This window comes from Periplaneta americana, chromosome 1 (assembly GCF_040183065.1).
Source record: "Periplaneta americana isolate PAMFEO1 chromosome 1, P.americana_PAMFEO1_priV1, whole genome shotgun sequence".
In the NCBI taxonomy this organism is placed as follows: Eukaryota; Metazoa; Arthropoda; class Insecta; order Blattodea; family Blattidae; genus Periplaneta; species Periplaneta americana.
The window spans coordinates 20,695,836-20,723,156 of NC_091117.1; positions in this window are offsets into that span (position 1 = coordinate 20,695,836).

The following is a 27,321-nucleotide window of genomic DNA, read 5'->3' on the forward strand; positions in this document are numbered from 1 at the left end:
CCAAACGATAACCAAACGTTTCCCATACCCTTTTCAACATATCCTCTGTGACCATGGCTGCAGCTTCTCGAATTCTGGTTTTTAGTTCCTCTAAATCACGTGGCAAAGGCGGTACAAACACACGGTCCTTTAGTTACCCCCATAGAAATAAGTCACATGCAGTCATATCGGGTGACCTTGGTGGCCATGTCATGAAACATCTGTTCCTTACTCCAGCACGTCCTATCCAACATTCACCTTTGCTGCCTGTTGTAGCTGGCAAGAAAACTCGTAGTAGACGACGATGACTTATTCAGCCGCTTAATTTTCAGCGACGAAGCGACATTCCATACGAGTGGGAAAATTAACAAGCACAACTGTCGTGTTTGGGGTACACAGAAACCTCACAGAATCATTGAACATGAGCGTGATTCACCAAAGGTGAATGTTTTCTAAGCGTTGTCGCAACGAAAACTGTACGGACCTTTCTTCCTCATTGAGGCTACTGTGAATGGACATTCATATCTGGACATGTTGGAGCAATGGTTGGTGCCTCAACTTAGACAAGATCTTTCACCAAGATGGGGCTCCACCACATTTCCACAATGTAGTTCGTGTTTAACTGAATACGGAGATGTCTGATCGTTGGATAGGACGTGCTGGAGTAAGGGACAGATGTTTCATGATATGGCCACCAAGGTCACCCGATATGATTGCATGTGACTTTTTTCTATGGGGGTACTAAAGGACCGTATGTTTGTACCGCCTTTGCCACGTGATTTAGAGGAACTAAAAACCAGAATTCGAGAAGCTGCCGCCACTGTCACAGAGGATATGTTGAAAAGGGTATGGGAAGAGTTTGATTATCGTTTGGACATCTGCCGAGTCACTCGTGGTTCACATATTGAATCTCTGTAAGGTGTAAACAGAACTTTGAGAGTTTGACTTTAAACTGACGTGTGTTTGAAAGTGCTATCATTAGTAGTTTTTGTGTAATAAAATATTGAAAGTGTTACCGGACTTTTGATATGCCCTGTATTATATTATATTATATTATATTATATTGATAATTATTATAATAGCTTGAGACGACACAGCATTGTGCAGTATAAATTAGAAACAAATGAATCTCTGTTTATTTTCCGGAAGTCGTAACAAGACCAATACATTTGTAACGTCATGCACTGCATTCCTGCTTACCTCATCATCAGGAACTATGTTAACAATACTCTGATCGTCTCACTCATTACGCCTATTGGTATGTAGCGATTTCGGGTGGGTGGGGGTAAAACATACGATTCACTGCTGCCATCTATCCGTACATGCGCGAAATTGAAGCAGGTCGGGAATTCCTGTGAGTGACTGGAGTCTACCCGTATTGATCCATGGACTCTGTTCGGATTCTTGGAAGTCTTTTCTCATTCCCGTACGAGGGCAAAGAAGCGTGGGAGTTTCTCTCTCCCATTCTTCAGCGAATGCGTGATGGACTCCTGACCTTAAGAATCGGGAGCAATGGGAGTAAATCACGGAGTCGTTTCGAAAACAGTGAAATTCCTTTAACCTCTTAATGCCAAGGATTCCGGTAGCTATCTAACGTCGCGACGTTAGTGAAATCATTTTCACATTTCTGGTCTTATTCATTTTATTATTATTTTTCTATAGATGGTGTATTTTTTCAGACAGTTATTGTTTATTTGTTAAAAGTATTTTAATAATAATAATAATTATTATTATTATTATTATAAAATAATAATAATAATAATAATTATTATTATTATTATAATAATCATCATCATCATCATCAACATCATCTTCAAGGATTTGGACCATGTTGGTCCCTTCCGACTCCATTAAAAAACTGGTCATTCTATCGTCATCATCTAGGCTAGGGCGTCCAATTTGTCTGCGTCCTTTACAGCTATAGCCTAGGTTTCTACGAATCTTGCAGAGTCCATTCTGGATAGGTGGTCTTTTCAACGCTGTCTATAACTTTTAATCAACTCATTTAATTCCTGAACGCCTAATTCTGTTCTGATTTCTTATTAGGTTTCTTGTCCAATAAATTTATAATTTGCTATTGCTCGTAGAATCCACATTTCTGCTGATTCAATTCTTTTTCGCTGTTGCTTTTTTAGTGTCTAATTCTCGGATCCATATATTAAAAGTGGGATGGTCATTACCTTATGAAATTTTAAAAGTGTGCAGTAAAACCACAGTCTACTATATATAGTCACGAAGCTCAATATGCATTCACAGATAGTTGCTAACCACTAGGATCGCTAATATCGTCTCATTACAGACAATATGAAGTAGTAGCCTACCGGTGCAGTCTATTGTTCCTAGCACCCTCACAACTCAAGCTTCGTGACTGTATATACTAGACTGTGGTAAAACCTTTGATTACGAGTAACTTGGTTTGCGAGTGTTTGGAAAACGAGCGAGCAATGAGGAAACATTTTTGTTTGATAAACGAGCGATGTCTTGCAATACGAGCAGCACGATTTGTACGTAACTTGCTTCGCTTGCGAGCAACAGCAATAGGCAATGGAGGGGATCTCGTCTGAGAAAGAGGAGAAAAGAGCGGACAAATTTCTCGCTTGAAATGAGATTAAAGAAGTGTGTAAAAAGTGGGAAGCAGTACACAATTTTGTTCAAATTCATCATCCTGATAAGGTTGTAGCAGTGCTTGCGATAAATCTGTTTAACGACAACGCAATGTCACATAGATTATCAATAGATTATCAGTAGGGACCGTACTTTGACCCAGTAGACTACCAGTACTGGAGTTTTTAAGTGGACGGAGTACGTGCATCCAGCAAGAGAATTATTTGACTGACGGCTCACGCGACTGTTGTTTGGTCAAGTTGGACAGAACAACCACTACCCATTACATTAATATCTACAATTTAAATTGTTTACACTATGTTCACTAGAATACGCTATTTTTACTATTTACAGTCTGATAAAGAATGTAGACCTATATTGATCAAATTTTATTTACACTACTAAGCTTATGTTTGCAGACTCTCATTCAATCCTGAACAGATGGAAAAACTATTTTGGGCAACTACTAAATATACATAGGCCAAATAGAAATGATCGGGACGAAATTGAAATACAAACTGCTGAGCCATTTATACCCGAACCCACACTTTCTGAAGTCGAAATTGCGATAGAAAATCTGAAAAATTATGTCTCCAGGTATCGATCAAATTCCAGCAGCATTAATACAAGAGGGTGGAAGCGCATTATCTAACGAAATTTATAGGCCTACTTGATATTTGGGAAAAGGAAATTGTACCAGAACAATTGAAGGAGTCCATAATCGTACATATCTTTAAGAAGGGGGACAAGACTAACTGTAGTAACTTTCGAGGAATATCACTTTTGTTGACGTCGTACAAAATTTTGTCCAATATTCTTTTAAGAAGATTAACTCCATATGTTATTATTCGGTTGAGAAGCTTTTATCATCCAGTCTGTTGTCAAAAAAATCTGAAAGTTAGAATTTATAAAACAGTTATAGCCTATTACCGGTTGTTCTTTATGGATGAAAGCCAGTAAGTAAGTAAGTATTAAGCTTATGTACACCCCTGCGGTGGTTGAGTGGTCAGACCTTTGACCTGTTACGTAGGCGGCCCGGGTTCGAGTCCCGATCAGGTCTGGGATTTTTCATTAAAAATTCACAGTTACACTTGTGGCGGACAAGGTCGCAGTTGGGGTTTTTCTCGGGGTTCTCCCGTTTTTCCCCATATTAGGCATTTATATCATTCCGTCAACATTTCTCCACTTCGTCATCATTCCATAGCATTCCCCGCCAACATACAATAGCTACATTTCTGGATATAGCATATGCTTTTGACACAGTTTGGCACTCGGATCTTTTATTCAAATTAATTAAACTGTCAATAGATGATAGCCTTATTCACCTAATACATAGTTTCTTAACAGATAGAACCTTTCAAGTCAAAATGGATGGCACATTATCAATAATCAAGAATATCAAAGCCGGAGTTCCACAAGGTTCCGTCTTAGTACCGCATTTATATTCAGTTTATGTACATGATATTCCATTGATTGCTGAATGCAATATTGGATTATACGCAGATGACACCACCTACTTCACCAGTGACATTTCAATCAACATCGCACAACGTACTATGCAAAAACAACTCCATATATTGGAAATGTGGCTAAGTAACTGGAGAATAAAAGTCAATATAAGTAAAACTCAAGCCATCATTTTTTGCCAGAAAAAAGCCAAAAATACCAGATCACCTCAATCTCTTCTCCGAAGATATCTACTATAAACAATCTGTAAAATACCTCGGCATCACACTTGATAAACAACTTCGATTTTATCACCATGTTGAAGCAGCTCGTAACAAAGCATTAGCCAGATTCATTCATCTATATCCATTGTTGAAGTCACCTTACATCAGACTTCCCTTGAAAAAAATCATTTGCACTTCTGTTATAAGATCTCAAATGACCTATGGCTGCGAGATCTGGAGCAATGCAAAATTCCAAATTATCAGACGTCTTCATGCTATACAGAGAAAAGTATCCCTAACTATCACTGGCGCAGACTATAGAACCACCAATAAACAACTATAAGACATGCTTGAAATAGAATCATTCTACGACATTATACAGAAATTTACAGAAAACTTTCATAAGGACTTGCTGTACCACCCCAATCCTGTGATAAGATCCCTGGCAACAAGAGTATAAAGTAACAACTACCGTCAAGATCGGTCACCTCAATTAAAAATATAAATGTTCCTGCTTGTTAACCATCTCTGTTAAAGTAAAAGCCTTTTAAGGGTGACACTTATGGACCATACATGTTCCTGTTAATAATAATAATAAAAAAAAAGCATTCCCCGATCGCCGGCTGGCCCAGGGACGAGGGGGGTTGCCTGCTCGACCTGGATACACAGTGAACCTTAGTGTAGTCAGCCGATGTGAGTTTAAGAATGCGCCTAGCTTGAGAGTTAGCGCAATAGACCGTAACAGGTCGCACTGCTGGCCATAGTGTCCCCCTCCCGTAAATTCAATTCAAAAGCTTATGTACAGTGTTGAGTATTGTTTAAGGAACCTGGAGTTCATTGCCGCCCTCACATAAGCTCGCCATCGGTCCTTATCCTGAGCAAAATTAATCCAGTCCCGGTCCACATCTGTGGAGTAACGTTAGCGCGTCTGGCCGCGAAACCAGGTGGCCTGGGTTCGATTCCCGGTCTGGGCAAGTTACCTGGTTGAGGTTTTTCCGGGGTTTTCCCTCAACCCAATATGAGCAAGTGCTGGGTAACTTTCGGTGCTGGACCCCGGATTCATTTCACCGGCATTATCACCTTGACCTGATTCAGACCCTAAATAACTTAAGTTGTTGATAAAGCGTCGTAAAATAACTTACTAAAATTAAAAAAAAAATCCAGTCCCTAGCATCATATTCCACATCCCTCAAATCCATTTTAATATTATCCTCCCATCTACGTTTCGGCCTCCCCAAAGGTATTATTATTATTATTATTATTATTATTATTATTATTATTATTATTATTATTATTATTATTATTATTATTATTATTATTATTTCAAAAAGGCGTATGACTCGGTTAAGAGAGAAGTTTTATATAATATTCTTATTGAATTTAATATTCCCAAGAAACTAGTTCGATTAATTAAAATGTGTCTTAGTGAAACATACAGCAGAGTCCGTATAGGCCAAGTTCTATCTGACGCTTTTCCAATTCACTGCGGGCTAAAGCAGGGAGATGCAGTATCACCTTTACTTTTTAACTTCGCTCTAGAATATGCCATTAGGAAAGTTCAGGATAACACAGAGGGTTTGGAATTGAACGGGTTACATCAGCTTCTTGTCTATGCCGATGACGTGAATATGTTAGGAGAAAATCCACAAACGATTAGGGAAAACGCGGAAATTCTAGTTGAAGCAAGTAAGGCGATAGGGTTGGAAGTAAATCCCGAAAAGACTAAGTATATGATTATGTCTCGTGACCAGAATATTGTACGAAATGGAACTATAAAAATTGGAGATTTATCCTTCGAAGGGGTGGAAAAATTCAAATATCTGGGAGCAACAGTAACAAATATAAATGACACTCGGGAGGAAATTAAACGCAGAATAAATATGAGAAATGCCTATTATTATTCAGTTGAGAAGCTTTTGTCATCTAGTCTTCTGTCCAAAAATCTGAAAGTTAGAATTTATAAAACAGTTAGGCCTATATTACCGGTTGTTCTGTATGGTTGTGAAACTTGGACTCTCACTTTGAGAGAGGAACAGAGATTAAGGGTGTTTGAGAATAAGGTTCTTAGGAAAATATTTGGGACTAAGCGGGATGAAGTTACAGGAGCTGCACGCATTGTATAGGCTACTTCATCTGACATAATTAGGAACATAAAATCCAGACGTTTGAGATGGGCAGGACATGTAGCACGTATGGGCGAATCCAGAAATGCATATAGAGTGTTAGTTGGGAGGCCGGAGGGAAAAAGACCTTCGGGGAGGCCGAGACAATGGATTTGAGGGAGGTAGGATATGATAGTAGAGACTGGATTAATCTTGCTCTTGCGGGCTTATGTGAGGGCGGCAATGAACCTCCGGGTTCCTTAAAAGCCAGTAAGTAAGTAAGTATTATTATTACTATTAATATTATTATGTTTAAACTTTTAGGAACGTCAAATTAATTACAAAATACACTAATATTACATTAACGAAGAGCTTCCCTAGTTTATTGATGTCCGTTGCTTGGCAACAGAGAATGCAGTGGTTGAGAATTTATTATTGTAATGGCGTTCGTTACAACTCCTCTCCATTTCGTTACTACAGTTCATTTTCTCTGTTTGACGTTGCTAGTAAGCTTTAATCCATTCACGATAGATTTTCTGCTTTTGCGCAAGGACTCATCGTGGAAATGTCACCGTAACATGTGAACTCAGACTTGCGCGCCCGGGTATAAAGGTTAATGAGGGCAACGCTGTCGACCTATTAAATAGCAAGGGACCGTGAAAAGGGAAATACGGCTTTTGCAGAATTAAACACACCTCCAGATTCTGCTTTCTCATTACACATGTACATACATATTCGAACGCAAGCGTGGTCGAGTAATGGTTACAATTATCCACTGCTGTGGAGTATGCATGTTTGACCGTGAAACGAGCGGACCTATTGGGAATCAAACCCGCGACCTACCAATAATTTATACTGTATAAGTAGTGTTCCGCAACTGGTGTGTTCTTTCTCTTTTATTTTATTGCTGAAACTCATGTTTACAATATCATGCTCTTTCAACTACAGTCCTTAATAAATAATTTTTTTTTTTGTGTTAGAAGAAAATACTGATGTTTGACCATTTTGTAAAATTACTTTATTTTTTATCAGACAATCTATCAAAGATAGAGAAGTGATCTTGTATCATATTGTAGATATGATACGCATAAATACATACAAGAAATTTCATCATAGAATGTTGGATAGTTTTTGAGTTTTGCGGGAAACGCTTCATCACTGCAAAGTGAACTGAATTTAATATATATATATATATAATTTTTTTTAAATCGTAAAAATATATATATTTTTTTCATATAGCAGAAAGACAGTGTTTTACACATACTAATTTTCATTATTGTACAAGATACAGTAATGGAGGAAAGAGATGTTGAATATTTCCAAAATTTTACTGCTGTAAGCTGTACCTAATCCCTTAATAAGATAATGTTTTTTTTTTTAAAAGGAACGTTATGTAACAGGAATTGTTTGTTTAAACTTATCACTGTAAAAAGAATTTGGTCAGCTCATAATTTCAATAGCAACTTTCATAAGAAACTTATTTGCTTAGAATCGTTTATAACGTTATTTGCACATAACTTTGGTAGTTTATTTCAAGATATTTGTTTATTGTTGACATATTATCAAAAGCTAAAATAATGTTTGTTAGGATTATGTGAGAATTTATCCAAAGATGTATCCATTTTGAATCTTGCGTACACTACTTTTAACACTTGAATGTAATTAATTGATTAACTTGCGGGCTTACTCGTGTTAATTATGTAAGGTTATGCTGCTTACAGCTGTTTCGGTGCTTCACACACCATCCTCAGAGCCAACTAGATCTCGGCGTCATCTCGAACTTCTCTGCCTGTTATATCACTATTTGACTCCACTTTTCAACACCTTTCAACAATCAAACACACCCATATAACAGGCAGAGAAGCTGGAGATGACGCCGAGATCCAGTAGGCTCTGAGGGTGGTGTGATGAAGCACCGAAACAGCTGTAAGCCGCACAGAGTTACATAATTAACACGAGTAAGTCCGCAAGTTAATCAATTAATCAAAGATTTACGTTTTGTTATAGATATTTTTGTCATAATTTATTATAATAAATGTTATTTAAAAAAAATAAAAATAAATATTCGAAAATAACAGAGGATCATCGTCTGAGCGTGTTGACAATTTTTCCCTCAGTACAGTACCGCACACACTTAAGTACATGACTGAATTACAATTCACAGACGCACCGAGCGGTTGTAAAGCAAACTACTCGGTGTACAGACAGATTATTAATGTTGATTGTAGTGTCCGCGGAATGCAAAGCTGTACACACCCAAACATAAGAGACTTGTTGTTAGTTTTTTTTTAATTTGCCTACATGTTTAACCCACTTTCTATACGTTGCAAATTTCATGTGAATAATTCACGAGACTTGCCGATGCTGTATGAACCGGTCCTGGCTGTCACGTGACTCCCCTCGAACCCCCGTAGTAGAGGTGACTCATGCAGCCACCACCTCGGTCCGCCGCAGTATGAATCCTCTTGCACCTGACCTCACTTCTGCCAAACAAAAGACCATCTTCGCCACACGAGGTGCTGTGATTGTCTGGACGGCGACATTGCGGCAAGCCTGAAGATTTATTGCCCTACAACTAGAAAGATTTTCTATAGCAGAAGATTATGTCCACAGCCCACCGTTATTTGGGTGGTAGAAGTCCGATTGAAAGCTGTTCATTATTCCACGTTTTCTTCGCCAATGATTCGCAATCTTTCGAGTGTCACAGATCCTTTGAAGTTCATACTATACTTCCTAGAATGTTTTGGATAATTCTGGCCCATAATCATGTTCTACTCAGTAAATATTATTTATTTATTTATTTATTCATTTATTTGTTTACTTACATACTTACATAAATACTTACTTACTTACAAACTTAATTACTTGATTAGTTATTTACTTAATTACTTATTTACTTACTTATTTACTCATTTGTTAACTTATTTATTTGCTTGCTTATTTATTTATTTGTTTGTTTACTTACATATTTATTTACATACATACTTACTTACATACTTAATTACTTAACTACTTGATTAATTATTTACTTAATTACTTATTTATTAACTTATTTATTTGCTTGCTTGTTTATTTATTTGTTTACTTACATACTTATTACATACATACTTACATACTTAATTACTTGATTAGTTATTTCATGAATTACTTATTTACTTATTTATTTGCTTATTTATTTATTTATTTATTTGTTTACTTACATACTTACTTACATACTTAATTACTTGATTAGTTATTTACTTAATTACTTATTTATTTGCTTATTTATTTATTTATTTATTTATTTATTTGTTTCCTTACATATTTACTTACTTGATTAGTTATTTACTTAATTACATATTTATTAACTTATTTATTAACTTATTTATTTGCTCTATCTATCTATCTATCTATCTATCTATCTATCTATCTATCTATCTATCTATCTATCTATCTATCTATCTATCTATCTATCTATCTATCTATCTATCTATCTATCTATCTATCTATCTATCTATCTATCTATCTATCTATCTATCTATCTATCCATCCATCCATCCATCCATCCATCCATCCACCCACCCACCCACCCACCCACCCACCCACCCACCCACCCACCCACCCACCCACCCACCCACCCACCCACCCACCCACCCATCCATCCATCCATCTATCTATCTATCTATCTATCTATCTATCTATCTATCTATCTATCTATCTATCTATCTACTTAGCTACTTACGTACTTATTTATTTATTTATTTATTTATTTATTTATTTATTTATTTATTTATTTATTTATTTATTTATTTATTTATTTATTTATTTATTTATTTATTTATTTATTCTAGTGGAGTTAATGCCATCAGGTCTTCTCTTCCACAACACCAGAAATGCAGTACAATTATAAGAAAAATTATACATCACCGAAATTAATATACTGTAATAACATATGAATATGACATAAAAAAATAACTGAACATACAAGTAGAAATTGAAAATAATAAAAATTAGTCTAACTTATTAAAATATGCAAAAAAGAAAAGCAGCAAATACAGACACAAAATAACAGTGACACTCAGCATCATTGTTATTAACCAAGGAACAATAAGCTGCTGTAGTATCCTGGCATAAAGACAAGAGAAAGGGTTAATCGAACAAAACGAAATTATTGTCAAAATACTAAAGATAAAAACTCCGTCATAAATCTAGCAACTTCTCAGAAACGGATTCACATTTTTACGTCTGAAGATATGGAAACCCTAAGTGAACGTAATTCGCTCTACTGTCACAGCGCGCGGATTAGCACGTGCATGCTGTGTACTCTGGTTAAGGACCGAGACTAGATATCGCAACGTATCGATAGTTACAGCACTACCAATATTCAACATAATATAGTTCACGATAGGTTACGATTAATACGTTTTTAGTGTTACAGGAAGCAATTTCAGACGTTCAGGTCCATTATTTATTAAAACAATGAAATACATTCTCTATTTCTAACTGAACAGAATCTGTTTAATCACAAAACAGCCAGTCGTGGTTGGCAAGAGTGCGAATTATACTACAATTTTATTTGGCTCTTCGGGTACACGTAGGGCCTATGTTATATCAATATTTCATTGTTTGTGAACTTTAAAAATATGTTCAGTGTAACTGATATCATGATTTAAATATGTTTACGGTCAAGTTTACCCCAGTTTACTATATGAAAAATACTACATTTCAGAGAAAATAGGGAGGGAGTACGTCATGCGACGTACCCCATAAGGTCTTCCCTGAAAATAACTTGCTCCTCCTCACCAAGAAAAAGCTGAAATGCGCCCTTGTAAGATATTAATAGAAAACCAAGTTATGAGATATTTCAACCACGATGGTATTCGCCTTTCTACGACTCCTTTTCCCCAGCATTTGCCTTGTAATATAGACTGCAGTACATGGAAACTACTTCATTGTTCATGATGTGGTCGTGGTAGGAAGCTTCCTTATACACCATTTACAGCAGCCGTCGTCAACTGGTCTGCATACTAGTTCGGAGCGCCGAGACGCTGGCTGAGGAGGTAGTAGTGTGCAATAGAGATGGAAGAAAAAATCACTAGCAGCGATTTTTCACCGGTGATTAGAAAATCACTTTCACTCCAGTGAGTGAACTGTTCATTAACCAGTGAAACATTGATCAAGCAGTGATTTACTCATTGCACCAGAAACAGCTGTAACGAATCATTATTTCCTCAGTGATTTCAACATGTCTTACATTGCAGTCTTCTGACGCCTGTTGAGCAATTTTTGAACTGCTTGACATTACATGGATTTTTGTTCTTTGTAAGCTTATAATGGTTTGTGATGAAAGAAAGTATTGAAATTTCAGTTGAACAACTTAGTGATATGGCATAACTTTCTTTGGTAGATTTTTAAGAACTTTCAACATAAAAGTAGTTCAATAGTTATACTCTAATGCACTGTTATAGCCCTTCTGCCCCCTACTTGTTTCAAATGTAACACTCTAGAGGTCCATGACGCAATACTAGAGAAATGACCATTTCTCTATTAATTCGTTCTGGACACCTCTCATGTTATGTTGGTAATTAGCGGTTTAGCGGGGCTTTAAAAATGTGGTGTTGGTCACCAGTGAGGCAAAAATTTCACTATCTCAGCTTGGTGAAATTACAGAAGCGCAATTAAAAAATCGGTTTTTTTTTTCATTCAAGAAAAAATTAATTATACCTAGTAACAAGAAAATGGTCACCGCCGTAGCTCAGGCAGTAGCGCGTTTGCGTGCTGGAGTTGCGGTAGGGTGTAGGTTCGATTCACACTTGGAATGATTCCCAGTTTTTTCAAACGTAAAGCGAATGTCAGGTAACCTATGGCGAATCCTTGACCTCATCTCGCCACATACCATCTCATCACCAATTCCATCGACACTAAATAACCAAGTAGTTGATACAGCATCGTTAAATAACGGAAAAAAAGGTGGGCTAAAACAGTGCGTTAGAATATACTGGCAAGCATAAAACGATTTATATTTTGAAAGTATTTGTACCTGTAAACTAAAGTCACTTGTTTATCATTATATCTATAGACCTATATCACAGAAGCCAGTTAAGCTAAAGAATATTTTGCCTTCTTAGATGGAGCTTTCCTGGAGAATTACCACTAATATTACCATATAGGCCTATTGTAGTAGTTTAACCAAACTATAACTGTGGAATGTGTGAATAAAAAGAAGGGAGAGGCTATATTATTAAGGTTGATGTAACAATGCAGGCCTACAAATATCACTTTGTTCAACCACATTTATCAGTTTATCACCTTTATTTTACATACAGCCAAATGAAAATTACACAATACCGGTATTTAAGTTAGATATTCTTATTTTTAAAATCCGCAAATAATCCCAACTAATGTGTCTGATTTCACCATAATATATTTCTTCTGAGTTAGTTCTGTTTTTTTCTCTGCACTCTCTATGCACTCATAATAGCCTATCTTATTCCTTTCATTCTTTTAACATTAATGCTTCTACGATCATAATCACATTCGCCAATAATTCAAAACAGTTTATTGCTCGCACTTCGTAGTGAGAAATCACTCCCAATCGCCCCCACTCACTAGATCACTGCTCTACTAGTGATCAGCTGATCCGGTCTCTCGTCGTCATCACTGGCAACTGGAAATCACCTCTAATCGCTGGATCACTGAGTAAAATCACCGTGATCGAAAATGAGCTGTCACTGCTTCACCGGTGAGTGAAAAATCACGTTTTACCCCATCTCTAGCGTGCAATGTGTCGAGCCAAACCAACGCATCCCATCACAGAAGCCAACTTTCTGACCATAATTTACAATGTCTTCTTCGATTGTGTTCTACACGAGCATTGACACCTAACATAAACCAGTTAGTGAGGGAAAAACGAATTAAAAAATCCAGGAAAACCAATGCTAATGATCAGCGAAAATAATTTTTATCATTTATTATTTACATTGTAATAAAATAATTTAGGCCTCCTTCAGTCTTGCAACAGAAACGATAATATGTTTCATATGTTATACAAAATAAGAAATAATTGGTTTTGTGATATATGATGTCAGATAAAATATGGATAATTAATTTTACTTCATTGACGACACTTAAACAAAGGAATAGGATGACACGATTTAAATATTAGTAATGGGTTCGATTTGTTTAATATTTTGTAACAGTGAAAATGCGTTATAGGTCTGTAAGTTCTCAATTACTTTAATATGAAAAAAAAAAATTGTTTTCAAAACCGCTGCAATACATAACGAAAAAGTACAAAAGTACAACTTAAACTAAAAAGTGATTTAAATATCCAGGAAAAACAATGCTAACGAACAGCGAAAATAAATTTTATAATTTGTTATTTACATTGTAATAAAATAATTTAAGCCTACTTTAGCCTTGTTACAGAAACGATTATATGTTTCATATGTTATACGTAGTAACAATTAATTGGCTTTGTGGTATATAGTGTCAGATAAAAAATGGATAATTTATTTTATTTTATTGACGACACTTGAACAAAGGAATAGGATTACATGATATAAATATTACCTACTAATGTATTCGATTTGTTTAATATTTCGTAATAGTGAAAATGCATTAGGCCTATAGATCTGTAAGTTCTCAATTACTTTACTAAAAAAAAAAAAAAAAAACTATTTACTTTCAAAATCGATACAATACATAACGGAAAAATACATATTCTTTCTTGTCTTAAACTGAAAAGTGGTTTACTTATTACACAGTTCCTCTTAAAATGAATTAAGTACATGGTTCTTCCGTGTTAATTATAATTATTAGAGACTGATTAAAAGGGTTGAACAAGTAAACGGACGCCACTGCCATCACCCGATTCCTTCCCCCCCACCCCCTGCTGCACAGTTGATGTCTAAGGGATAGAACTGAGCAGCGAGCAAACTGTGCCTGCACCAGAGTGCACTGAGATGACGACTCCTGATTTATAGTCATCAACAATCACCTCCTTGTTTTCTTACATTCTCCGGAAAATATCATTCGGTCTATGGATGGCACCCTCAACATTCTACGTCCTACGATAAAGCGACATCTGAAATGCTTCCAACTTTTTATAACAAACTCCGTCCAATTGTCCGAGAGAAATCGCTGTACACAGAAAGAATTTAATTTAATTTATTGTATTCCATAGATCTTACATTAGCATTGAAGCATTAAGATGTGAAACAAGTCAAGAGTAGTAAATTTCTTTGGCGAGATAAGGTGAAGCCGAGGATTCGCCATAGATTACCTGACATTTGCCATACGGTTGGGAAAAGCCTCGAAAAAACCAAACCAGGTTATGAACACAAGTTTGAATCGAACTCAAGCCCATGCGCAGTTCCGGATCAGTAGGCAAACGAGTCTGCCGACTGAGCTACGCTGGTGGCTCTACAAAAATATGCAATACTTAGCAAGCATGGTAATTCAATTTACAAACGTAAACAATTCATCAGTTGATCAATACAAAAATATGCAATATATAGCAAGCAGATTAATTCAATTTATAAGCATAAACAATTCAGCAGTTAATCTATACAAAAATAATTATATAGCAAGCAGATTAATTCAATTTACAAGCATATACAATTCACCAGTTAATCTATACAAAAATAAATAATACATAACAAACATTCATTCAATTTGCAAGCATAAACAATTCACCAGTTAATCTATACAAAAATATGCAATATATAACAAGCAGATTAATTCAATTTACAAGCATAAACAATTCACCAGTTAATCTATACAAAAATATGCAATATATAGCAAGCAGATTAATTCAATTTACAAGCATAAACAATTCACTAGTTAATCTATACAAAAATAAACAATACATAACAAACATTCATTCAATTTGCAAGCATAAACAATTCACCAGTTAATCTATACAAAAATATGCAATATATATAGCAAGCAGATTAATTCAATTTACAAGCATAAACAATTCACCAGCTAATCTATACAAAAATATACAATACATAACAAACATTCATTCAATTTACAAGCATATGCAATTCATCAGTTGAGCTATACAAAAAATATGCATTATATAACAAACAGATTAATTCAATTTACAAGCATAAACAATTCACCAGTTAATCTATACAAAAATATACAATACATAACAAACATTCATTCAATTTGCAAGCATATACAATTCATCATTTGAGCTATACAAAAATAATTATATAGCAAGCAGATTAATTCAATTTACAAGCATAAACAATTCACCAGTTAATCTATACAAAAATATGCAATATATAGCAAGCAGATTAATTCAATTTACAAGCAAAAACAATTCACTAGTTAATCTATACAAAAATATGCAATATATAGCAAGCAGATTAATTCAATTTACAAGCAAAAACAATTCACGAGTTAATCTATACGAAAATAAACAATACATAACAAATATTCATTCAATTTGCAAGCATAAACAATTCACCAGTTAATCTATACAAAAATATGCAATATATAGCAAGCAGATTAATTCAATTTACAAGCAAAAACAATTCACTAGTTAATCTATACAAAAATAAACAATACATAACAAATATTCATTCAATTTGCAAGCATAAACAATTCACCAGTTAATCTATACAAAAATATGCAATATATAGCAAGCAGATTAATTCAATTTACAAGCAAAAACAATTCACTAGTTAATCTATACAAAAATAAACAATACATAACAAATATTCATTCAATTTGCAAGCATAAACAATTCACCAGTTAATCTATACAAAAATATACAATACATAACAAACATTCATTCAATTAACAAGCATATACAATTCATCAGTTGAGCTATACAAAAATATGCAATATATAGCAAGCGGATTAATTCAATTTACAAGCATAAACAATTCACCAGTTGATGTATACAAAAATTTAAAATACATGACAGATTCATTCAATTTAAAAGCATAAACAATTCACCAGTTGATGTATACAAAAATTTAAAATACATAACAAACAGATTCATTCAATTTACAAGCATAAACAATTCACCAGTTCATGTATACAAAAATTTAAAATACATAACAAACAGATTCATTCAATTTACAAGCATAAACAATTCATCAGTTGATGTACGGTATACAAAAATATATAATACATAGCAAACAGATTAATTCAATTTACAGGCTTAACAATTCATCAGTTGAGCTACACAAAAATATACAATACATTGCAAACGGATTAATTCAATTTACAAGAATAAACAATTCATCAATTGAACTATATAAAAATATACAATACATAGCAAACGGAATTCAATTTACAAACATAAACAATTTATCAGTTGAGCTATACAAATATGCAATACATAGCAAGCAGATTAATTCAATTTACAAGCATTCATCACTTGAGCTATACAAAAATATACAATACATAGCAAACAGAACGAATGTCCTAAACTTAGTCTGCTTGGAACTAAATACGGACTTCGATTCAAAAACCTGATGATGATGATGATGATGATGATGATGATGATGATGATGATGATGAGGATGATGATGAGGGTGAGGATGATGATGATGATGATATGATAATGATGATGACGAAAGCTGTATTACTTATTATTATTATTATTATTATTATTATTATTATTATTATTATTATTATTATTATTATTATTATCATACTCAGAGGATTCGAACCTTTTATTAGTAACTTACATGCTTCTTAATTCAAAAGAATCTCAATATTATCAGTGTGCATTGCAGTGCCTCATTTATTAGAGTTCTCACAGTTGTCTCTCCCCTAAATTAATTATACCGTTGCTTCCTAACACATCAGTTCACACTAATTTTGTTCCCACTGTAAACTTGTTACGTCACGGTAGTGCTGTCATTCCTAGACCGGAAGTAAAGTGCGACCATCCTCGCTAGCGCATAACGTCATCACTGTTTATCTCTTCTGTAAACAGTTGCAGTGTTATGTATTCTTACTTCATTTGTCAACTTAGCAGAAGCAATTCACTCGGATTTGTGACTTGTATTTTGTTCCAGTCACCTCTGTTACGAGCCTGTTAACATTGAAACTAGTGTTGGAACTTGCTGTGTTTTGCTTCATGAGCTTTGTCACGTAGTTACCTTAGCAGATAGTACACTATATTAACTATATTTCACTTCATTATGTCTGTTAGTATCAGTTAACACATCAAAAAATAAGTAAATAAATAAATAAATAAAGCTAGCTGCGTTTTGTATCATCATATCTATTAATTATGTTGTACCTTCTTCTTCTTTTTCTTCTTCTTCTTTCCCTTGTTTAACCTCCCCCTTTTAGGTTCTTATTACACGACCCACGCCACCCGGGCCTTACAGGGCCGCGACCTGTCGGGAGAGGAATTAATCTATGGCTCACATACGTACCTTTTAGACCACACAAGGACATGGAGGGCCTCCCCGGATGAGGGATCAGCTCAATGCCAGGGCCACCTCCGATACAACACAAACATTTAAGACATTACACATCATTCACTCACACATATGAAAGGATTAAGGGAAGGAATCGCCGTCCATGGACGGACTTTTAAGAGGTACAATCCCGGAATTTGCCTGGAAATAACTGAGGAAACCATGAAAAACCTCAGTTAGGATTTCCGGCCTCTGGGATCGAACCCCGGACCTCCCTAATGCAAGGCCAGCCCTCTACCACGCCGCTAGCCCGCTCAATTATATTGTACCACAACAGCAAATTTACTACCTGGGGCCTATTTCACAAAGGTATGGTGTTGTACATTACAAGAAAATTCTCTAGTAAGTAGTACAAATACACAAAAGACTTTCCTACAGTAGTAGGCTACTTTACCACACCATACTTACTAATTAGCCTTTCATGATAATGTTCCACAAACTTTATCTCCGACACTTAAAATGCATAGGCTAAGGGACTTGACAAAGAAGAAGAGGAGGAGGAGGAGGAGGAGGAGGAGGAGGAAGAAGAAGAAGAAAGCTTTATTGTATAAAATATACATTACAGTTGAGCTTAGTAAAGTAATATTAAAAACATATGGAACAGCTCCGGGCATAAAGGGGAAGGGAAAAGGAAAGGATATACCCTTGCCCATGTCCTTTTCGCTTATAGCACTTTACTATTACAGATTATAGATGAAATGAGAGGAAAGTGGAAAGTGTTTGTGGAATGAAAGAGATAAACTGGAGTATCTGGGGGGAAAAAAACCTCTGTAACATCTGTTTTTCGCACAAAAATTCCAGCCAGACTGACGAAAGGTCGAACCCGGGCTACCTGAATAGAAGGTCAGCGCACTAGTACTATAGCCACAGACACAGCGCCCGAAGTATTACATGTGCAATTAGTTAATTGCACAATATAGGAATAATTGGATTGGACACTTGCAACGAATGCCAGATTTCAGGATAGCTAAACCAGTGCTACAAAACGACGAAGAAAAGGATGCCAATGGAAAAGATAGGGAGAAGAAACTCGAGGATTCGAAGAGAATCTAAGACCTAAAGTTTCATGTCGAAGATAATCTTTGTTAAATATTATGTGTACCATACTGTATTGGTCATTGGTCCCTATCTTGAGCAAGATCAATCCAGTCTCCATCATCATATCCCACCTCCCTCAAATTTATTTTAATATTATCTTTCCATCTATTTCTCGGCCTCCCCGAAGATATTTTTTCCTCCGGCCTCCCAACTAACATTCTATATGCATTTCTGGATTCGCCCATACGTGCTACATGCCCTGCCCATCTCAAACGTCTGGATTTAATGTTCCTAATTATGTCAGGTGAAGAATACAATGCGTGCAGTTCTGTATTGTGTAACTTCCTCCATTCTCCTGTAACTTCATCCCTCTTAGCCCCAAATATTTTCCTAAGCATCTTATTCTCAAATACCCTTAACCTATGTTCCTCTCTCAAAGTGAGAGTCCAAGTTTCACAACCATAAAGAACAACCGGTAATATAACTGTTTTATAAATGCTAACTTTCAGATTTTTTGACAGCATACTAGAAGACAAAAGCAGGTATTTCCCATATTTATTCTGTGTTTAATTTCCTCCCGAGTATCATTTATATTTGTTACTGTTGCTCCCAGGTATTTGAATCCTTCCACCTCTTCAAAGGATAAATTTCCAATTTTTATTTTTCCATTTCGTACGATATTCTCGTCAAGAGATATAATGTATAACTATTTTCCATTGTTCTGGAAGCCTGCCTCGAAACCGGTAGAATGGTATTGAAAATGAATAGAAACAGGAGTACCACAAGAAAAATCCCTCAATACATGCTCTGTCCATCAGAAATTCCATGCTTAGGCTATTTCTTTTGGAATAAAAATAAATCGTCACTATTTAACAGGACTCGAACCTGATTCCAACGGATTTTTATAACCGGATATTCTACCACCTGAATTACAGCGGAGGACTCTAGAATATAATTCAATGACGCTGAAATATGGAAAGTAGGTCACGATGCATTTGCTAAGGTTGCGCGGACCACAGGCCGAGAACCACTGGCTTATTGCTTCCAGTTCCATCCGACGAGCCTTCTCTCCCCCTCGAGATGTTCTTTGTAGTCAGTTCTGTTTAGTAACAGGTGTCTCAGGGCTTGGGGGGAAGGACCCTTTGTGCAAGCACTGAAGCGAAGCAAAAGGACCCCTTCCTTGCAGGTGCGAAGGAAGTGGACCCACCTTCGTGTCGTAACAAGTGCAGGAGAAGATTTCAAGGACAGCGAAGAAAGAAACTAAGTTTTATTTTCTTTTAACGTTGTTTGTAATATTGGAAGAAAACATATCTTGCTCACAACTCCTACAGTACGTGTTGATATAGCATTATGCATAGTTAGGTTTATTTTCCCTCACATACAAACCCTATTTTACATGAGTATATTAGGGTTGAAGTTTTCAGCCAAGTAGAGATAATATAATATAATATAAATGCATTTTTTTATATTTACAGGCTTACTAATAAACCGTGTATAGTTTTTATACGAGACTTATGCAGAGACAGAGAACTTTACTAATAAACCGTGAATAAGCTATGGACGTATAAACAGGCTGTAACTATACAATGGGAATTGCTTTGCAGTAGTTATATACACGAAACCCCTTGTTTAAGCGTTATATATAGCGAAAAAATGGCCGCCCCTCTAACAGCTGTTCGTATCGACTGTCATTTTATGATGATAGTTACCTTGTAACCACAGAAGAACAAACCAAAGATCATAGAATTATTAGAATAATATTGCTGTAGCTTGTACTCTTTGACCAAAATGTAGTGTGGTAATCGATTAGAGACAGTTGTACTATCGATACATAACACGCCACATTAGAGCGCTCTACCGGATCCAGTAGAGAACCTCAGATATTCTATTACCTTTCGTAACGAAGTAATGACGAAACTATGACGTAGCTGTGTAACAGTTATACTGTTATACACGACGTATGTAGTGATTATTAGTAAGGAATTTACACACGACTTATAAACGAGCTATTCATTGTATAAGTATAAGACAGTTAAACGTCTGTATATAGAGTTTTTATTAGTAAGACCGTTAATTTAGAAATCTTCTCACTATTCGTGAGCTGCCAGAAGGGACAAAGAGTACTTAACCATATAAATGTTTACAAGTTCAGTGAACCATTAATTTTTTTTTGACAATGAAACTCCTACAAGTACATAGCTGCAAATACATTTTTGATTGGTGGAAATATAGGTAGTTTTAGAGAGGCAAGTGTTACAAAAAAGTGAAGAATGCTAATGAACTTGGTTTCATTTCGAATATAGGTGATGCTTCAGGAGAGCAATTGATCCTTTCAATGCAGCTAAAGTTACAACCGGAATAATAGATGTAGGTATTCCAAGCCTCTTAAACACATCTTTCATGAAGAGAGTAGCGGTACCTCTTGCTCCAACCAGAAGTCCGATTACTTCAAGCTCTTCTAGCTGGTACTTTTGGAGGTAATATGGAATGGTAGGATTGTAGATATTCTTTTTTTCCTTATCCACTTCAGCTGGCTGTTTCTCATTCGTTTCGAAACGCACAGTGGGATCAATTATGAATCCAGATCTTGTAGATTCCTTGAAAGCTATTATATCTATGCGCCGTGTACTGCCAGTGACGGAGAGACCATGTACTTCTTCAAAGGTGTTGTAATCGGCATCTTTAAGGGCAATTGATCGTACTTGGTGGTGTCTAGCGTTTCGCAGACCTTCGCCTTGCGAACAGGATCCCAGGACGTGTGCAAGAGTTTCAACCTCGTTGTGGCAATGCCTACAACGGTTGTCTGTCAATGTTGTGAATAAGATAAATATAAATTTAATTTTACGACAGTTAACAACAAGCTACAAACTCAGAGTAATACATCAATCATAAAATAAAGCGAGTAATTATACAGAATACATTAAACATACTGACAATATTTACAATAATATAACTTAGAATAACAGTAACATAGAATTTGACATGAAACATTACATATAGCATCCATAAGTCAACAAATATTATTAAACATACTAGAGCAATATGGAATATACGGACATAAGTAATCATACAAAAAAATATTTCATGCACAAATAAATTGAAATTTAAACACACACCCTTTTATAGCATAGCACAGAGGCACATTTTATATTACTTTAGGGTTAACTTTTTAAATAATACAGACAATACAAGAATATTGACACTTACAATTTTCTATTGATGTGGTGAATAGAATTAATGAATACTTTTCTACAACAATTTCTACTGAAAACGTTGTACAATGGCTTATTGTAGCTCATATTACATTAAATTTGTTGAAGTGCATTGCAATGCTGTATCTTCTATATCCATAAAGTGGGCAATCATATAACAAATGTTCTACTGTTTGTTGTTTGTTTAGTAATCGACAAAATTTCACATATAAAATAGACAAATTATTTGGTTCACTTACAAAAAAAATCTTTATTCTACACTTCGGCAGCTAGGCTTAAATTGAGAGTATTTTGAGACATTTGTAGCCCCAAACATTTTCCTAAGAACCTTATTCTCAAACATCATTAAATCTCTGTTCCTCTCTCAAAATGAGAGTCCAAGTTTCGCAGTCATACACAACAACTGGTAATTTAACTTTTTATAAATTCTAACTTTCAGCTTTTTTGAGACCAGACTGGTTGATAAAATTTCTCAACCGAATAATAACAGGCATTTCCCATATTTATTCTACGTTTAATTTCCTATCGAGTGTCATTTATTTGTTACTTTTGCTCCAAGATATTCGAATTTTTCCACCTCCTCAAAGGATAAATTTTCAATTTTTATATTTCCATTTCGTACAATATTCTGGTCACGAGACATAATCATATAGGGCCTACTTTGTCTTTTCAGGATTTATTTTCAAACCTATCTTTACTTGCTTCAAGTAAAATTCTCATCTTTTCCCTAATCGTTTGTGGATTTTCTCCTAACATATTCACGTCATCCGCATAGACAAGCAGCTGATGTAACCCATCCAATTCCAAACCCTGTCTGTTATCCTGAACTTTCCTAATGGCATACTCTAGAGCGAAGTTGAAAAGTAAAGGTGGTAGTGCATCTTCTTGCTTTAGCCCACAGTGAATTGGAAAAGCATCCGACAGAAACTGACCTATACGGACTGTGCTGTATGTTTCACTGAGACATAAAACATCTAAAAATTAATAATTACTCATAACAAATTGCTCACATAGGCTATATTTTAAAATCTGAATCTGTTGGAGTTAAATAGAGGAGGATATATTTTATTAATTTGTTGTAAATTCAAGGGCCAATATTAGTAGCCTACTATGATTGAGTCGACCTGGGTAGCGTAGTCGGTATAGTGCTGGCGTTCTAGCTCGAGATTGCGGGTTCGATCCCGGGCCAGGTCGATGGCATTTAAGTGTGTTTAAATGCGACAGACTCATGGTTTACTGGCATGTAAAAGAACTCCTGCGGGACAAAATTGCTATACACAGGCGACGCTGATATAACCTCTGCAGTTGCGAGCGTCGTTAAATAAAAAATAATTTAATACCACGATTGAAAGTAGTGCTCGTTAAACATTAGGGGTGCTATTCATAGACATTTCGCTAGCCCGCGCTACGAGCGTGCTAAACTAGCCCCAGCTATCAACTGGTTACTTGTACGGGATTCATATCATATCGCTAACACTGGTTTATGAATACGAAGAACGTTAGTTCGCTAATCATCCACAGGAAGCCCACGCTAAGAATGTCTATGAATACAGCCCTTGAGTTCAAACACGTATTGTATCTATGCCTTTGGTTTTGTGTTTGAGAGTATATGATCTGAAATATGTATATGACGCATATGATCTATATATCTTAATGTCGTCTATTATTTGATATTTTCTTCTGCTCGGAACTTTTCTCCCGTTCACCATTCCTTCCAGTGCATCCTTCAGTAGGGAGTTTCTTCTCAGCCAGTGACTCAACCAATTCCTTTTTCTCTTTCTGATCAATTTCAGCATCATTCTTTCTTCACCCACTCTTTCCATCCAACACAGCTTCATTTCTTATTCTATCTGTCCATTTCACACGTTCCATTCTTCTCCATATCCACATTTCAAATGCTTCTATTCGCTTCTCTTCACTTCGTCGTAATTTCCATGTTTCTGCCCCATACAATGCCACACTCCACACAAAGCATTCAATAGTCTCTTCCTTAGTTGTTTTCCGGAAGTCCGCAGGATATGTTCCTTTCTCTATTAAAAGCTTCCTTGATCATTGCTACCAATTGCTAATAAATCATAACGGCAGTTACGTAGACTTTCAGCTCCCCCCCCCCCTACTACCATTAATGCATAACACAATGTCAATACGGCGGTTGCTGTCGTCTGCGATACAACGAACTTTTCTGTTGATTTTCGAGTTCGTAATTTTTCCGGTTATTATAGTCTATGCTTATTTAAGTTGTGTTGACTCTCGCTAGTGGTTTTATATTTTATTTTATCCGTCTTAGTATTTTTTATTTTATTATTGTAAATATTTTTGTTTTATCACTATTATTATTATTATTATTATTATTATTATTATTATTATTATTATTAATGAATTATTTTGTATTACAATCTTTGTATCATTTCTGTCACGATTATTCTATTATTATTATTATTATTATTATTATTATTATTATTATTATTATTACTATTATTTACATCATCAGCATTATTATTTGAACCCTGTAAAATTTATGTAGACTACTGGACTGTACCCGAGCACGAGCATATGCTCATTTCGGGTATCTATTCATATGTATTCAATTCAAATGTAAATTGTAAATAAATTTGAAATTTGAATTTGAATTTGAATATTAATAAACAGTCAATATATTCACAAAATATTATTTAAATGGTTCCACGCCGTGGCGTTGTGGTCTAAGGCAACCTGCCTAGGACTCGCGTTAAAGAATGCGCACTGGTTCGGGTTCTCATGGGGGAAGAAAGTTTCTCATGAAATTTCGGCCAGTGTATGGGATCGGTGCCCACCCAGCATCGTGTTGAACTTGGGGAGCTACGATAGGTAGCGAAATCCGGTTGCGAAAGCCAGCTACAACGGCTGGAGGGGATCATCGTGCTAACTACACGATACCTCCATTCTAGTTGGATGATCGTCCACCTCTGCTTCGGCATGTGAGCGTGATACCAGCAGCCGGCTGGTAAGTCTGGGCCCTTCAAGGGCTGTGGCACCACGGATTATTATTTGAAGGATTCCAATATGGCTTATTTATAATAATAGTCTTTAATGTACAACTTTCAACTATTTTATTGAGAATGATTGTGGAGTAGGCCTACTGGTGGAATGTTGATAATGGTGACGATAAATGAGAAAACCCAGAGAAAAACCCCTGCTCCCGCTTTGTCCACCACAAATTTTTTCATAACCCACATGGTATACCTCTTCATAGAACATCTTGTTATTCATCATCTTTTACAGTATCCACCTCGCGTCAATGGAATTCCTTGTCACAAAGTATTAGGGGCTGCAAGACAATAAACACCTTTAAAAACAGCTTAAGAGATAACCTTATTAGCATTTCACTCCAATCTTACTGATTTAAACTATCACTGACTACATTGTTACTTCTTTCTTTAGACATCATCCTTATAGTGCTGTATTTTCAAAATTGTCTCATAATAAATCTCTTTCTATTATCTAATATTATTTGAAATATATTAACATTCTATGTATTTTAGCTTAATTCTGCTACACAGTTTATTTCAGTGTTTAATTAATAGTTCATAGTATTTTGTTGTTTAATTCGTAAATAACTCTTGTATACATGTAACTCTCATCAAAATCAAATTGTTGAATTTTTTGTAAGTTCATGCATATGTATAAATATACTTTTTGCAGGTTGAGTGGAAGAGAAGGCCTTGCGGCCATAACTCTGCTAGCTAAAATAAATCATCATTATTATTATTATTATTATTATTATTATTATTATTATTATTATTATTATTATTATGGTAATGGAAAAAAATAATGGCATTTCATCAACACGTGCCCCCTTATAATAAATTTACCGAACTAAAGGATTAAGTCGCTTTAGAATATGCCATTAGGAAAGTTCAGGATAACAGGCAGGGTTTGGAATTGAACGGGTTACATCAGCTTCTTGTCTATGCGGATGACGTGAATATGTTAGGAGAAAATCCACAAACGATTAGGGAAAACACGGAAATTTTACTTGAAGCAAGTAAAGCGATCGGTTTGGAAGTAAATCCCGAAAAGACAAAGTATATGATTATGTCTCGTGACCAGAATATTGTACGAAATGGAAATATAAAAATTGGAGATTTATCCTTCGAAGAGGTGGAAAAATTCAAATATCTTGGAGCAACAGTAACAAATATAAATGACACTCGGGAGGAAATTAAACGCAGAATAAATATGGGAAATGCGTGTTATTATTCGGATGACAAGCTCTTATCATCCAGTCTGCTGTCCAAAAATCTGAAAGTTAGAATTTATAAAACAGTTACATTACCGGTTCTTCTGTATGGTTGTGAAACTTGGACTCTCACTCTGAGAGAGGAACATAGGTTAAGGATGTTTGAGAATAAGGTGCTTAGGAAAATATTTGGGGCTAAGCGGGATGAAGTTACAGGAGAATGGAGAAAGTTACACAACGCAGAACTGCACGCATTGTATTCTTCACCTGACATAATTAGGAACATTAAATCCAGACGTTTGAGATGGGCAGGGTATGTAGCACGTATGGGCGAATCCAGAAATGCATATAGAGTGTTAGTTGTGAGACCGGAGGGAAAAAGACCTTTAGGGAGGCCGAGACGTAGATGGGAGGATAATATTAAAATGGATTTGAGGGAGGTGGGATATGATGATAGAGACTGGATTAATCTTGCACAGGATAGGGACCGATGGCGGGCTTATGTGAGGGCGGCAATGAACCTTCGGGTTCCTTAAAAGCCATTTGTAAGTAAGTAAAGGATTAAGTCGGATTTAACAGAATAAAGTAGGAAAACTTGACAGTAAACTTGGTCATGCTGGGAAATAGGCTGTTGCATAAGTTTCGGAACCACCGTTATACAATGAAGACGAGAGTGAATGGTTGCTAGGATACGATGACGAAATCCCGGTACGTGCGCCGCGCGGAATACGAACTGTGGCCTTGGCGGACTGTTCCCCCGGGCTGCTGACGCATTCTACCCGTTACTCTCCGCCAGCTCTGTTTTGTTTTTCAGTAACTTATAATTGCAGCACGGTGTAGACGGCGGTTGTTATGGACCATGGCCTCCTTTCAACACGAGAATCGAAGAAACCGAGAATTAACGCGACTCAAACGATCAGCTGCGGTGTCGAACAGAACTTAAAGTTTGTACACGAAATAAACGATAATTTTATATTATGATAGTAGGTGATTTTAATGCACTAGTAGTCAAAATGTTGGTTTGCCACGGATATGATATTGGTAAAACAAAGTAACTGA